This window comes from Vanessa tameamea, chromosome 6 (genome assembly GCF_037043105.1).
Source record: "Vanessa tameamea isolate UH-Manoa-2023 chromosome 6, ilVanTame1 primary haplotype, whole genome shotgun sequence".
Taxonomy (NCBI): domain Eukaryota; kingdom Metazoa; phylum Arthropoda; class Insecta; order Lepidoptera; family Nymphalidae; genus Vanessa; species Vanessa tameamea.
Genome location: NC_087314.1, coordinates 8,354,770 through 8,366,912, shown reverse-complemented (window position 1 = coordinate 8,366,912; position 12,143 = coordinate 8,354,770). Strand labels below are relative to the sequence as shown.

General features: G+C 30.0%; 1 protein-coding gene across 13 annotated transcripts in view; it reads right to left on the bottom strand.

The window, feature by feature from the left end:
• Stacl (Stac-like) overlaps positions 1–12,143 on the bottom strand; it is a 180,589-nt gene that overhangs the window by 142,564 nt on the left and 25,882 nt on the right. The gene's annotated exons all lie outside the window — the stretch shown is intronic.

Below are 12,143 nucleotides of genomic sequence, written 5' to 3'. Positions count from 1 at the left end.
AAAAAGTAGCCTTTGTCCTTTCTCATGCTTTAGACTATTTGTGTGCCAAATTTCATTTAAATCGGTCCAGTAGTTTTGGCGTGAAAGCAAGACAAACAGAGTTACTTTCGCGTTTATAATATTAGTAAGTATGGAAGTATGGATAGTAAACATTATGACGTATAAATAAAGTAAGATAAGTTATATTTCGTTAAATGTATTGCTTGTTGTTATAGCTAGCTATCTCATAATTCCGAGTCAGGCCAACAAAATTAAGTTATTACCTTTTTCTGCCAAGAAATTATCAATAGCAGTATGGGGTTTGAAAGTTGGCTGTGCTTACATGACCATGCATATGAAAGCAAACAAACGCATTGGTCCTGATAAAGGTCGAATTGATAAAGCAGTTGTAATTGAGCACTCATTTGTGCATTTTATACACCCTGGACATTTGGCTTTCGAGGATTTCCACGGTGCCCGAAAAAGTTAGGAATCAATTATGTATATATTATTTTAACATGTTATATAATTTTGTTGATCTTTTAGCTTTATAAAAGTAGTAGTAATTCTGAAGAAAAACTATTTACAGCTGCTACTGGTCTGGGTGACGAGTTTAGATACTAAAATAAAAAAACATATTATATATACTCATATCGTAAACTGTGTATAAAGAAATTAATAAGTATATTTCAATATTTATTACACAAGCTGTTTTTGGAGTCGGTGTCAAGCAATTCAAAGAAAACAATACTATTTATGATCAATTCATGTATAAATAGAAATGTCAGAGTTATTAATCTATATTAAGCTTATTCTTACGAATAATCCTTATCATATTTTGTTCTATTTAATATTCTATAAAATTTTAATAACAAAAAAAAAACTGAGTCCAATTTTTTTCTTCAAATAAAAATTGGTCCAAACGAAAAGTATAACTTACTAAGCAAAACTCAATTATCCAAATCTCAATTATCGTTTCATAAATGACAGAGTTTCGATATACCAAAGTTGAAAAAAAAACGAATTGATAACCCTTTTTTTAGAAAAAGTTATGTGAAAATTTAACATGCAAGTCCAATTAACATGTAAAATCTTCGTAGAGCGCTGTCAGGAGCACCGAATTGCCCGCGGTCCCGTTTTACGGTAGTGTAGCGGTCGCATTGCAAATGACGTGCTGTCGTGATGCACTGAGCCAAGCAAAGCGGTCCCCTACTGTTAGATAATTTAATGTTCTCGTACTACTTTTATAATGTAATCTATGTTCATTATTTATGCGGACCGAAAAATGGGCCATTTGGAACGTGGTTACTGCCGCTCAGAGATATCGGCGCTATAAGAAATATTAACCAATCCTTCCTTATTATAGTTTCCTTGACGTCATCAATGCGCCAAGCTTGAGAATTAAGATGTAATGCCCCTAGTGCCTGCAGTTACACTGGCTCACTCACCCTTCAAACCGAAACACAATAATACCAACTATTTATATGTGACGGTAGAATATGAGTTGGTGGTATTCACCCAGACGGGCACAAAGTCCTACCACCAATTGTGTTCATGCTCATAATTCTATTTTATCGTACTTTTGGAGACATCACATAATTCGTGCACATTGTATATTTTTGGAATGAATTGTCGTCGTGTATGACTTTATAAGAATACAAGCCAAACACATTAACAATAAAAATGGATTTATTATCGTCTGTCTTTTTACATAATACACGGAAGCCATATATTGGCTTAGTATACCAACTTATTATAATGTATTTTAAAAATATCCCCACTTATAAACTCCACAAGTAAGTTACGTGACATAATTGATTATATTGAATTAGGTAGAAATGTAAATTTTTAAATGTTAATATAGTATCTGCTTTTTTAAATTATAGCACAGTATATTAAAGAATTCAAGATTATCACGAATTTAAAATTATTTTTTTGTACCGTTCAAAAATATTCCAACTTAATGACTTTTCGTGTTTGCGATCCATATTTCAAATCATTATGCATCAAAGAGCTGTTATACAAAAATACAAATATGGCCGCACAAGATCATTTCGATTAACCTCAAAAACTTATGGATTAAACGCGAGCACCAATAACCGGCAAAGATAGCGTGCATCTGCACAATACTTAACGTATAACGAGATCACGATATGGAACGTTGCGACCATTTCGTTTTGTTGCCGATGCCGATTCGTAAACAGAATTATATTATGTTGGTACGACACTATTTCTGTCATCAGTGGTAGCTTTTGTTAATCGATTTATTTCTTCGTTCAAATCTAACGCATGTTTCAATATTACGTATCAATATATTAAAGTTTTTAAACGTAGTTTTATGTGAAATTTGATATTAAATATCCTCGCTTAATGTGTACATATGTTGGAATATACGGAATATTATCATACTTTTTAGAAATATTCATGTAGAATTTGATAGAACGATTTTAATTTAGTAAGAGAAAATGTATAATATAATAACAAAAATTAAGTATCAGAAGAAACATTTTAAAAAGAAATTATAAATAAAAAGTAAAGAAACGTCAGGAAACCTTCATTCGCGATTTATAAAAAAAATGACCTTGAAAATTATTTTTAACTAAACAAATATTAAAATATATTAATATTAATCATATTTTTAAGTAGCAAGAAATATTGACGTACATTCCAATAATTTAAATATATAAAATTATCTTAAACTATTGCAGAACAACGAAATTCCTTCGGTGGAAATTACAAGAACTAACTATTTACATTTTACCTTGTCTATGAACTCACGGTCAATGGTTGACGCTGGCTATTGATATTGATATAGACTACCCTTCCAATCGTAGCTGGAACTCTCAACTGAACAACAAACAAACTCGAAACTCATTTCAGAAAATGATTTTGAAATATGAAAAATATATATAATATTGACTAAAATAAATAAAATTAAACATTTAACGGATACAAGCATCAAAAAGCGTGTCACCGTTAATTTGTTTCTAAGATTTCATGAGTGAGATACTGAGCGACTTCTTTTAAAACAGCACTGCTTATCGGTTGAATGACTAATGACAGGCCAGAGCAAATTCTTATCAATTATAAAACTACAAAACTGAAAATGTAATTACACGAGACCTTTACAATATCCTCTCAACTAACTAAACATAACATTATTAGTTTTCAGTATAATATGTAAAGGTATTCATTTTACAATTTATTTTAATTGAAAACAAACGAACTTGTGTGTTATACTGAGGGTAAATTGAATGAAAATATGTATTCTATTCACTTTGAAATTGTTTTCTTTTTTAATACAATGGAGGTTTATTTAGTAGCACGGTGTCATGAAAATTGCATTTCTGACAAGCAAAATGTAATTCAATTTGTATATTGAAAAGTAAATATTCAACATTTAAACATTTATTTTAATATAAAAAAATATATATTAATTATATTTCCACGATGACATCGAATTTGTGATTTTGATATTTAAATAATTTACAATATTTAAAGCCTTGAAAGTTGAAACGGCTTAGCAAAATCTAAAGTTGAACTCAACTTTCTTTGTGAATTTAGGACTATAGAAGTAGTCACGAAGTATAAGGGGTATAAGAGTTCAATTAAGTTCTTTAGTGGTACGTGAAGACTTGCAAGATCTTTATATAATGTGGTATTAAACACAAGATGTTTATAGATATAATATTATAGACTGTTTAATGAAATCATTTTTGATATTTAAAATACAATATAATTGTTTTCTATCCTATTAAGTAGATAAAGATAAAAGGCAAAGATTAAATCTCTTGGGAAAGAAATCTTATTAATCCGTCCTGAAAAGCGACTGTTAATCATCAAGAGAATTGAACGACAGTCTTTTAAGACCTACTCGTATATTTAAAATAAAAATATATCTTCTTTATAGCAATAAGAATATAAAGTGGTTTGTAGACTTTTTCTATTTTACGTACGTGGTTAAAACTCGTTTCATGAGATTTGAATAATTTTTAATAATATAATGTTCTTTTGTTTATTTCTAAACGGTTTAACCGTTCAAAATTGCCGTTTAAAAATAGGGTTTCTCTTTATTCCTTTAATTTTATAATATAATGCTGGTTCATGTAATGTGAATACGAAAATAAACAATATACGTTAAATTTTAAATGAATTAAATATATATTCTAATGCGATCCGTATAGCCTGTTTGTTTATCTACCTAAATTTGAAGTAAAAGTTAGCTAGTACCATTTTATAAAAAATTAAATTTCACCTGAAAATTTGAAGGGCATTTTTACATGACAACTGTTTTTAGATATATTTACGTTCTACCGTTATATCAAGTGACCACGATTGTTTGTACTTCTGATATAATATAGTCATTACTTCCGATATCTTCAACTAAAACTTCATACGTTTTCTTCGTGATACTCTATTTCAATCCTTGATTTTTTTATGGCACAAGTAGGTGGACGGGCTTATGCCCACCCGTTATGCGACCTGATGGTCACCACTTAATTTTATTGGCGCCGTTGGTAAAATTAACCATTCGTTACATCGCCAATGCGCCACCGACTTCAGAAACTGATATATTCCAAACATTTGAGATACAAATCTTAGGATGGTCGCAAGATATTTTTCCAGATTAATTTATTAACACTATTTTCACATTTATTTTATCCACTAATCCGTGTTTCACAATACATCCCGTATTCTCCAAATCTCCCGATAAATCTAATTATTAAAAAATAATTAGCATGATAACAAAACACTGCCGCCGCGTTCGATTTCTTGACATTATTTTTCTTACCGGCCAGTATCGGACATTCGGCTAGTATTAATCAACATATTCAAAAAATAAACATAAACATAAATAAACAATGAAATTATTCTAATAAATTATAGTTATACAATGTGTAAAAAAGTAACTCTAACACAGTTATGTAAGTTAAATACAATTGTACAATGCCCTGCCAACAAGTAAATTTATGATTTTTTTAAGTAATTAATATTTGCAGTGCATCATCATAAGCGTAAAGGTTAAGTTTAAGTGTCATAATATAATAGTAAAATGTATCGGCTAATGCGTTAAGGCATTTCACTTTACGAAATATTATTTATCCATGGAGGCTCACATACCTCTGTAGTATACGTTGTTAAAATACAATAAAATATTATTAATCTTAATGAAAATACGAATACCAAGAACACGCTATTTTAACGTCCATAATTAGTTTTATCGGCTAACTAAATCTTATTTATCAATGTTTTAAAATGAAATTTAAATTTATAAATAAACTAAATTATTATTATTATACCTAAACTATACAAACGTGACGGGAAAGTTGCCCTCATATATTTTAAAAAATCCCATAGGCTTTCGTTTTATATGTTGGTTTTAACGTGACATCATCAAAATTTAGTGCCTCATTAGCACGGAATCAGAACATATTCCGAGAACTCAAGATGCTGTTTTAATGATTCAGTGTAGCAACAGCAATTATTCCGCTAAAAATGCCATGTATTTTAGGTATTTATATTGCTGAAATAAGTTGCACCAACACACAACAAAACTATTATGAAACATATTTATATGTAAGCAAAAGTTTCGATACAGACGAACAATAAACAATTTTTCGAATTTACTTTTCTGCTTAAAATAAAAATCTACTTCGCTATCGAGTTCATTCGTGAAATAGAGATTCCAGCTCAATTCATTGCGAAACTTCACAAAATCTCTCAATGAATTGAACTGGTTTCATTGGTTTGATTCGATTTTATCGACTCAGTTTAATTGCAATGATGTACATTAAACGTTATTTACATCAACAAGCAGAAAACCTCACCAACATCCCTCATGAGTTTTGATAAAATATAAGGCAGTACAACTTTGCTTATTTACAAGTTAGGGACGTGGCGCTAGAAAATGCTTTACCTCACGCGTGCTGCGTGGCTGTTGCGTAAGGGCTTTTAAATCACTAAAGTCAGACGAGCATAAATGTAATGAATAAATAAGAACCTTGATTTGATTTCCTTTGTAGTTTGTGAAAACTTATCATTGTCATTTATGTATTTAATGTCATGTATTGTTGCTCTGGTAGTGTTGCTTTGAATGTCAAGAATGGTTTGCTTGAGATCATTCAAGCACTATTATTACACCGCAAACTTGTTAACATATCTAGTTGCTTTACAACTTCACGAAACATGGTTCTTTCTGCCGTCTTTCTAATAGTAAAATAATGTCTGGTCAACCAAGGAACCGTAATCGCTTCGCTATTAGGGTATGCCATGTTATAAGGTATCCAAAAATAGGCGCGACCAAACATCACACGTTGTTATGGCGTTAAAGTGGCATGATGATTGGAGGCGGAGTCGAGGGTCGTCTCTTCAGTAAATGCGTCACATGCGGCTCACAAATAGGTAATCGGAATCAAAATGTATGCACGATTTAAGAATTCTTTGATATTTTTTGTATTTATTTATTTGATCTCCGATTTAATACATACCATATTTAATAATTATATTTAAATATTATTTTAAATGATTTGGTGTGTTTCAGATACAGCCATGGAATCCGCGAAAACGAAGTAATATTGAATCAAAAGTCGCAACCCTCGGTTACAGTCAGTTACTCGAACACCGGAGTAACTTTATTCTTTAAAATCACTGTTAGTGATCGTAAATCCCTTTTCCTCTCTCTGAAATAAAGAATTAATATGTGAATTAAGAGGGCGATTGTATCATTACTGGCACGAGTACCTGTATAATAAAGGTTGGAGCTTCGTTTAACTTGTTAGATGTATTTTAAGTAGGTATCCGTCGTGTATTTTCCGGATAGAGTGTACTCATCTTCGGCGATGGCTTTATGTTTCAAATAACTTTTTAAAATATCGATTTGTAATTTGTAGCTTGTAAATAAAGTATATTTTCAGCTTTATTTTTGATATTTTTTTATACGTTTTGCCTAATGATGTGTAAATCGCAAGTTTGAATTTAACGCTCTGAGCCACAAAAATGAATTACCTGATTTGAGCGCAAAAAAAACGTCTTTTTTTTCTTTATGACTATAAAATGTTTCAACTGTCAGATCGTACTAGCCCCTGTGAGTTTAACCATTAAGATATTTATTTTCCTTATTGAAATAAATAAGAAAATAGATTAAACGATTGCCTGATACGACATTTTACCTAAAACCTGTCATTTTCAGATACCTTTTCGTTTATAGAAATATTAAGGTGATATATTTTCTATGTTGACATTTTTCGCTCGTAGTTTGATTGCTCAATAGTAATAATTATGGAATACAATTTTAACATAACATTGGTATTGCAGCTAAAATAACATTATATACTTACACATATATTATTAATTAATTTCTGTCAAGTGACAGTAGTTATGGGTTTGTATTAAATTATAGTATGGTAGTATTTTCTTTTCTGAACCGGTGGTCATTACTTTGAATGTCAATAAGTAATACTAATGCTTATATTATATTAAATAAAGAATTTGAAGTCTGCTCTTTAAGACGTACGATGCACGGTTCAAAACTTACCAACCGTTAAAGTTATAAGTAAAAGAGTAGTTTGTTCGAAACATAATATTTGGTTGTTAAATGACTATGACCAAAGGCGTTATGTCACTTGTTGAACAGTTTTAAACGTTCCATGTTTCTTTTCAAAGAGAATAGCACTTTCATATATAAAACAATGGTAAAAGGAACTCGAATTTTAATTCATATAAAAACAACGATATTTATATTTGTTTGTATTTAAATATAATATTGATTTGGATGGATGTCGAAAGGCAAAACAGCAAACTAATGAATTATGATTACGTCAGAATTATTCTAATTCTGACAGTTGAAAGACAATGGCTGGTCTATAAATACGTATTAATAGTACCTTCAAAATTGCTACCTTGTTGCTGATCTTGTAATTTCAATATTTGATTATAATTAGCAAGCTAAGCCGAGACGTTCCAGTAGTTAGAGAAAGTGGCAATTTTCATGTGTTGAATAAAACTACCAACCCGTTTTGAATCACGGGGGATATGCTCCAAGTTTTTTTCTAAACGTAGTAAGTAAGAAAGACCTTTGCTCAGCCGTTATATACTGAATCTCATTATAATGACTCTTTATAAAAATAAAATGTAGATCAAATAATAATTACTTCAAACAATAATTAAAATTGATCTTACAAAAAAAATAGTTCATATAAAATGACTTTTTAACAATAGAATTTTTAAGTCAGGTCATTCGTACTATTTTTAATTTAACCTTTTATTTGCCAGACGATCACAAAGGCCGTGTATTTTCGAATTGGTTTCGATCAATAGTACCGAAACAAAGGCTGATGTCGGAAAATATTTTAGTTTGTAAAAACTCATTGTAAAATATTACGAATCTAATAGTTAACTAGTATATAATACCATTTCTAGTGAATTCTCCATAATATTGGAATTAATTTCATGAACCTATAATAAACTCCAAAGTAAACATTTTTTTTGTAATGTCTTCAAATAATACCCTCACCCATTTTCATTTGTAGTATAATTAATTTATGTATATATGTAAGTAAAAAAAGTAAATTCTGAATTTTTTTTAGTACTTTACAGTAGAATTTGCTTTTCTAAGCGCTGGTAATTACGTTAATTTCATAAAGAGGGACGATGTAACAGTAGCTTGTAAAACCCTACTCGAATAAAGCATTTGATGATTAATTGCTTGCAGCAAAAAAAAAAGTAAATGTTATTTAAGTGCAAATGAATGAATAATATAATAATATATAGTACATAACAAAGCATTATAAAGCGCTGAACGTAAATAAATACAGAACCTTAATGAAGCGCTGAACCTAAATAATATAAATATAAATAAAGCGAAATAAAATAAGTTCCATATGTACGTCGGACTCCACATAACTCGTAGATACAATGGGAGGAACAGAACATGTCACTTTTCTATAGAACCTTCCTTTTGTTTGCAGTTTTCTCGTTATTAAATTCCCTCGTTCATAGCAAATTATATAAACGTTCCGAATTTTGTGGTATAATATCGCTACGTTTGCAATAAACGACCGATCGGGCACTTCATAAGCTTAAAATAACATTGCTTATTATTACTAAAGTGATATTGTGGTGAAAGCATTATTATCGATGTGGTTTATAAATATAGAGTGATTTCAAAATATTTTTCGATCGGAGCCCCGATAAAGAGCTACATTATTTTCATTATTAATACATAATTCAGAGATTAAATATTTAAATGAAATCACAAATCATATTCATTTTACGGCAACGCATTTGCTTACAATAATAAATGTACTCGCATATACGCGATAAATATGACAAAATTGTAGTTTTAAATAAAAAGTTATTGTATAAATTCCAATAATATTATTTTCTTTTTTTTATAACAAACTAATTCTAGTTGAAAACTTTTCGTCGTAGAAATATTGTAATAAAAAAAAAACATTTCAAAAAGACGACTTTAAATACCCCTTGTATTGTAAAAAGTAAATTTTAAAGAAACGTGTATTTTCAAAGTTTCGTTTGACTTTGCCCGTACATTTAAATATCCAGTCGAACAAAGAGTTTTGCACATATAGATATCTCGCCTACATTGACGGTTACCGCATCAGCCGATAGTCGTGCAATTCTGCACAGCGTTATTTTGAGACGGTCGTAGTCTACTTTTTATCTCAATAGAAGACGTATTACGAAATCCACGAGTGAGAGCCAGTCAAAACCATATCTAGTCCATTTGTCTTATATATAAAAATGGGCTTCATGTTTGGTAGTATATCTGATTAGGCTTTGATATTGTTTGTCTGATTACCCTGAAAGTTGGCATATTATGTATGAATTCTTTATTTTTTTTATATACTGGTTTTTATATTACTACATTCTAAATATAAATTTTCGAAAACTTAAAACGATTTCCGTTTTAATGGAAAATGCATTACAATCTAACCACGGAGCACTTCCTTCATAATATTGAAACTATGAAATGTGAACTGAACCCTCTTACTGTGTGGTTCAGTCAATATTCATTTCCTTTTGCACATTAGCTTCCGATTGAGCGACAATACTATTTGAAATATTTGTCGTGAAACATTTTCCACGAATTAAACGATTGCGGTTTTAATTAAATGGTTTTTGCCTGTATGCGATGGCCAAAATAAATATGCTTTTTCAATTTGTACGATTACGGATACAAAACTAACATTCTATATTGATATGTCAATTCAAACAAAATTTGTGGATGGACGACTTTATGTTTCCGACTTTGTCCGGATTTGTATATCTAACATTCTATATACCTTCCTAATAGATAATATCTAACATCCTAAGCATCTTTCTAATAGGTAATCTCCTGACTGTCCGACTATCATCGCAAAAAAACAACTTTGAAACAAAGATAATTGGAAATGCTGAAGTTCGTAGTGTGCGTGCAGTGTACACACACACACAAACAGAAACTCTAAGAAAGGATTTCGTGTAACAATAATCAAAATTTCGCAAAGATTTTCGTTTTCCACGGCCGCCTCCTTTTTGACAATTCAGTCGACTGATTCTATATAGCATACCAAGATAAATAATTGTTGTTATATATCACTTGAAAGTAAATAGACGAGAGTCGATAAATAATAATATATATTTTTAATTTTCTGCCGAAATCACGACGGATTAGTAAAGGAAGTGTGCGTAGAACTAGCGCAGATATACTCGCAGTTTCTTAAATGAGCTCTTTCATTTCCTGGAATAAGACGATGTCCTCTTGACCGATTTCACTTACATAGACCATTCATAGCGGAAACTATCCATCAGATAGAACTCTTTAATATACTGATCCTTGATATAAATTACTAATTCATATATATAAACTTAAAACTTTAACATTTCAATATAATAAGCTTATTAAGAATTAAATATTGAAATACAATTTATATGAGCTTTATAAAGTACATTACGAGTAGTTTATATTTATATCATATCAACTTTTTCATTTCTACAATTTAATAATCATAATATGAACATAAAATACAATAATATAAAAAATATGTTAATTAGATAATTAACTATTATATTATAAATAGTAGTATACAATTCTGTACTATTTAGGGGCAGGGTATTGTGTAAGCCTGGCTAGGTAGGTACCACCCAATCATCATATATTCTACCGCCAAACAACTATTGCTGGTATTGTTGTATGCAAATGAGGCAGTGTAACTCTACCGACATAGTGTATGTATATAATAATTATAGTAGTAGTTTTTGGCGGTTAAAACGCTTTTATTAAAGCTCAATGTTGTTAAATGAAAGCTTTTGATCTAATGTATTGCTTCATACTTAAGTCAGAGATTCCAACAACATTTCATCAATGGAATAGTCTTCTGGATCAATGCTAAAAATGGGTCTTCCACAAAGGTCAATTTTAGGTCCATTTCTATTTCTAGTATATATAAATGATCTTTCTTTCTCTGTTAAAGGTATTTGTGATATTGTGTTTTTTGCTAACGACACTTAAAAAAATATATGACTATGACGATGTAAATAGTGCATTATCCTCTGATATTAGTGTATGCAATTAGTTTAGAACAAATAATTGAGTTTTGAATGCTAAAGAAACAAAATGCGTAGTTTTTCCCTACTTAATGTTAGAAAGTGAAATTATAACAATTAAACAGCAACTATCTTGATGTAACCGATACTACGGTGTTTTTAGGAATAGCCTTAGATTCTAAACTTCAGTGAAATCCTCATTTATCGTACCTAAGTCCAGCTCCGCAGCATACGCGATTAAACAATTGTTAAAAAAAAAAAAACAAATAAATAAAGTTTATTATTCGACGCAAGATTATAGAGGACGATAAAATATCATGGAGCTAATACTTGTTGACTTTCAGGGAGGATATATTATAGATTATTTTATTTAACAAACGTAATGTATCTAAAAGGTTGGTAAAGAGTGCGACAGTGATAGCTTTACTTTTAATATAGGTATGTAAAATGACGATTCAAAAGTGCTTGTAAAAGGCATCTTGAATAAAGTATATTTCGATTTGATTTTGATTGGTGATATAATAACTGATTAATATTTCTTAAAGCACCAATGTCTTTGGGTAGTGGTGTACATGTACCATCTGATGGTCCATTTACCAATCGAACTATTAATATTTAAA